We start from the raw sequence: 5,181 nt of genomic DNA on the forward strand, positions 1-5,181 counted from the left end.
CAAGCATTTTATGAACAACTTGGTAGCCCAATTGCAAGCAATGCTAACATTGTCTCCATGGTTTGGTCTTTCATCACCCTCCTCTAGATGATACCCAAAAGACTAAATGAGTTGAAGTCACCAATGAACTTGCCTTGTTTGCCTAACACAACAATAAAAACAAGATGATCATTGTTGAAGTATAGGCATAGAGGGATTCTATTTTCTAGGGTTTGGGTTTTGTTTAATACATGTGATCTAGAGAGGGTTGAGGAGATTGGAGAGAGGAAAAAAAAAAGGAAAAAGTTTAGTTACAAAACTGGTTGTAGCCTTAGGTTACAACCTTACTCAATAAAATAAGCATTACTACATATTTTGAAAATCTAACCGTTAATTGCATATTTTTTACGCTCTTAATACACATGTCAAATTTTATGTCAATTAAATATTATTTACTATATGATCTATAAACTTATATTTTATGCATAATTTTCAACTACAAAACTTGCAATTTAAATAATTTATTGATGGCATAACTATTGATCTTTAATTTTTTAGAAATTTTATAAGCATGAAGGATATAAAAAGAAGATGTAATCTAATAGCAAATTTGTCAAAATTCACCTCCAATAAAAAGATATTAAGTAAAGTTGTAAACTTTGGCTACAACCAATTTTTTAGCTAAGATTTGTCTAAAAAAAAAAAAATATAGAGCAACAAATATAAGTCTAATATAGGTTGATATGAATTTAAGTTTCTTAAAATAACATAATTACAAATTTTAGACTAAATTTAACTAAAATTGCATTCATGATGAAGTGAATTCTCTTAATAAAATGAATTTGATAGAGTTGAACAAAATGTCGATTTATAAAAGAGTAATACTACAACTACAAATTATTTTATAACATTTTTACAAACGAGTTCTTACCGGTTCTTATCTGACCCTATGCTAATAACCATTCACCATGTTAGTAAGTCGATAAAAAATGTTGTAGGATTTAAAAAAAAAAAAAAAAAAAAATCCTTCAAAGAACTGAATTAACATCATGGGAAAGGTAAATGCTATTCATAATTTATTCACTCTCTTTTTTACTCATTCCTCCCAATATTTCTAGGCAAAATGAAAATGAAAAGAATAATTGTAGCAGTAAAGCCAGACCCACCAAACTATAACTCTACGTCTACGAACCTACAGTACTAATATTACTATACCATCTTTTTGTCTCTCTCAAGACTTCCCAAAACTTTGAACCAATAATATCACTCTTCGTATCCAAACTCACATATGAATCTCTCACTCTACACCACACAAACAAAACCCAATTTCAAAAATTTCACTTTCCCATTAAAACATAATGTCCGTTACCTTATCGCCGTTAACATAAACCTCTATCTTCTATCTCCATGAAATGGCAAACAAAAAATGTAATCTCCCTCACTATAAACACTCCTAAGCTCTCTCTCACACTCTCTGCAAATTTTCTCTCCTAACTTTCTTGAGAAAAAAGAAATTCACATAAAAGGAAGCGAAAATGCATGAGATTATTCACATCCAGGGAGGTCAGTGCGGGTACTAGATAGGTGCGAAGTTCTAGGAGGTGGTGTGCACAGTGCATGGGATCGATCCAATGGGTCGGTACACCCAAGACACGGATCTGCAACTAGAGCGGGTCAACGTGTACTACAACGAGGCTAGCTGTGGTAGATTTGTACCACGCACGGTGCTTATGGATCTAGAGCCTAGGACTATGGATAGTCTCAGATCCAGCCTGCACAACTAGATTTTCTAACCCGATAACTTTGTGTTCGGGCAATCGGGTGCGGGTAACAATTGGGCCAAGGGACACTATACTGAGGGAGCTGAGCTCATCCTCGATTCTCGATGTTTTAAGGAAAGAGGTTGAGAACTATGACTGCTTGCAAGGTATGTAATCTTGGATTTGCTAGTGTTTTCATTTATCTCTCGGTTTAGGTTCTGTTTGGTTCCCAAGAAAATGAGTGAAAGTGTGTGTTTACTATTGTTTCTTTTTTAGATTTTCGTTTTCCTTTTGATTTGTGTTGTTGATACAAGCGCAATGACATTTTTGTTTGGAATATGCTTGGTTCTTGGGAAAATGAGGGGAAAAAGTGTATTATTGTCTGTTTTAAACTTTTATTTTCGATTTGAGCTTTGTTCCTTTCTCTCACACTCGAACTTTTTCAAAGTGAAATTTTGTAGGTTTGGAGCCTATTTGTTTCTCAAGAAAATGATTGAAAAAGTGCATTATTATATGATTTCTATTTTCATATCTTTTTTTTTTTTTTAAATATTTATTTATATAAATCTAATATAAGCTGTGTGTTGGGTTTAAATTGAAATGTAGGGTTTCAGGTATGCCATTCTTTAGGGGGCGGCATAAGGTCAAGAATGGGGACCCTATTGATATCAAAGATAAGGGAGGAGTATCCTGATCGTATGATGCTCACCTTCTCTATCTTCCCTTCCCCAAGGTCTCTAACACTGTAATTGAGCCTTACAATGCCACCCTTTCCGTCCACCAGCTCGTTGAGAATGCTAATGAATGTATGGTACTCGACAATAAGGCACTTTATGATATCTGCTTCCACACCCTTAAGCTCACCACCCCCAGCTGTAAGTTCTCCTTTCCCTTCTATACATTACAATTTACATTGCATTTTAGCTTAATACTAATGGTATTTGTGTTGGTGTATGAGATTGCTATTGCTTTTTATTGCTAAAATGTTTGGCCCGTGGGTCTTAACATGAGCGTTCTGCTTGGGGGCTGGCGTAACTTAGCTAACTCCCATTTCTGTTTACCAAAATAAAAAAAAAAAATGTTTGGACTCAATTCAAACTAATGACTCAAATGACTGTGTTAGGCTTGCTTTGGTGTGACATAGTTTTTCTCCATATTGTGTTAGAGAAGTTTCTCCCCACTTTTAATCAATATGAGATGATTTGTACAACTATTAAATAGGTCATCTGATTAAAATTACATGTGGGTAATATTCTGAATCATCACATAGCATTTTGGGGGAGAATTTTAGTTGCATTTTTTTGTTTCTTCTATGCTTTCTCGGTTGGTCTTGTCTATGGTGTTAACCTTTGGTTGTTTGGTTAGAAGGAGGTTTAGGGGTTTCAGATTCTATGTAGAATTAGACACACTTGGTTGCAATAGACAACCAAATCTTGCGGTAGTTCATAGATTATGATTCTCTATTTTTGAATGGGTACATTCCCAGATTCAAGGTAAGGATATTGTTCTTTATGCAATAGTATTGTCCAATTTTCAATTTGTTTGGATGGACTGCTTTAGTCACGTGATTCAACTTCTTTTCTTTGTACTTGGTGCACATAAACATTTGTTATATCACATGGGTCTCATTTCCCAAAGCTTTTAGACCAAGGGAAAAAGTAATTTATGTTGCAATTGTTTCATTGTTAATTTAGTATGCTTGGGTTGCTACATTGAGTTTTTAAAATTAAAGAACAATGATCTAGGACTTGTCTGTGTGAGTCATATTAATTTAATTACAAGAGTAAGTGAAAGAAAGGCTGAACTGTTTCATGCTTTGACCTTGCCTATGTTCCTGACTTCCATCTACCAATAACATAATTTTATTTATGATTTATTTTGTGAATTGAAAAACTGCCAATAAACTAGCACTAGGATCTCTTCTTTTTTGATTTGTTCACCTTGATGCAAGATGACCTAGCTGATTATTGCCTTCGTTTTTCCTGGGAACTAACTAGTTATGTTTGTGTGATTAGTTGGGGATTTGAACCATCTCGTTTCTGCTACCATGAGTGGTGTCACACGCTGCCTTCGCTTCCCTAGTTAGCTGAACTCCGACCTTCGTAAGTTAACTGTAAACCTAATTCCATTCCCATGACTTCACTTTTTCATGGTTGGCTTTACTCCTCTCACGTCTCATGGTTCCTAGCAATACTGGGCTCTGACAGTCCCTAAGCTCACTCAGCAAATGTGGGATTCTAAGCATATGATGTGTGCAGCTGATCCTTGACATGGCCGATACCTCACAATGTCAACCATGTTCCGTGGCAAGATGAGCACAAAAGAGGTTAATGAGCAAATGATAAATGTGCAAAACAAGAACTCATCCTACTTTGTGGAGTGGATTCCTCACAATGTGAAATCCACTGTTTGTGACATCCCTCCCATTGGACTGAAGATGGCTTCCACATTTATTGGCAACTCCACATCAACAAGAAATGTTTAGGAGGCCGAGTGAGCAATTCATAACTATGTTCCGCAGGAAGGTTTTCTTGCATTAGTACACTAGGAAGGGGATGGACGAGATGGAGTTCACTGAGACTGAGAGTAACATGAATGACTTGGTTTCTGAGTACTAGCTATGAAAAAACTGATTTGGTGAAAACTGATTTCTTAGATTCATTGATTTGAGTAAGATCCCTATATATACAAGCTAAGCAAAACAAGCAAATATGCTCTGTAACTAACTTAACAAACTCACACACGTACAAACAGTAAATAACCAACCAAAACACGTGTGTGACTAAAGCTAACTAACTCTAATAACAAAACTACAGGTTGTTCACTATACAGGCATGGACTAAACTACACTGCTGTTTAAGTAGACTTAGGTGCAAGCTTGATTCCTCTGTCTCTAGAGCTCGATGCTTGATTCCTTGAGGACTGAGCTGTTTGTTCATCATTAGTTGAGTCTTTAAGCTTTGCACTAGCTGCACTGACTAAGTCTTAAGCTATTTTGGTGCAATAGCTTCACTTTCTTCATTCCTTTGCCTTTGATACTCCCCCTCAAGATGGACTGAGGAATGATATATGTTAATCAGTCCCATCTTGGATATTAACTCAGAAAACTGCTTGTATCTCAAAGCTTTAGTCAACTAGTCTGCCAATTGACATTGAGTTCTCACATGATTCAACTTGATGACTTTAGCTAGAACCTTATCTCTCATAATATGGCAATCAGTGATTGGTCCTCTCATGAAACATTAGATTGGATCCCATGTGTAAGGCTAATTGACTGTCACAAAATAACAAGGCTTCTCTATCATGACCAACCTGCAAGTCTCTCAACAAGTAAAGAATCCACACAATTTCACTTGTTGACACAGCCATGGCTCTATATTCTGCCTCAATTGAAAATCTTGAGATAGTGGACTGTTTCTTTGACTTCCAAGAGACTAATGAA

General features: G+C 35.8%; 1 pseudogene; it reads left to right on the forward strand.

Moving 5' to 3' along the window:
- The first annotated feature begins 1,301 nt into the window (after positions 1-1,301).
- On the forward strand, positions 1,302-4,384 carry LOC115971146 (annotated as a pseudogene).
- The last annotated feature ends 797 nt before the right edge of the window (positions 4,385-5,181 follow it).

Source organism: Quercus lobata, chromosome 12 (genome assembly GCF_001633185.2).
Source record: "Quercus lobata isolate SW786 chromosome 12, ValleyOak3.0 Primary Assembly, whole genome shotgun sequence".
Lineage (NCBI taxonomy): Eukaryota > Viridiplantae > Streptophyta > Magnoliopsida > Fagales > Fagaceae > Quercus > Quercus lobata.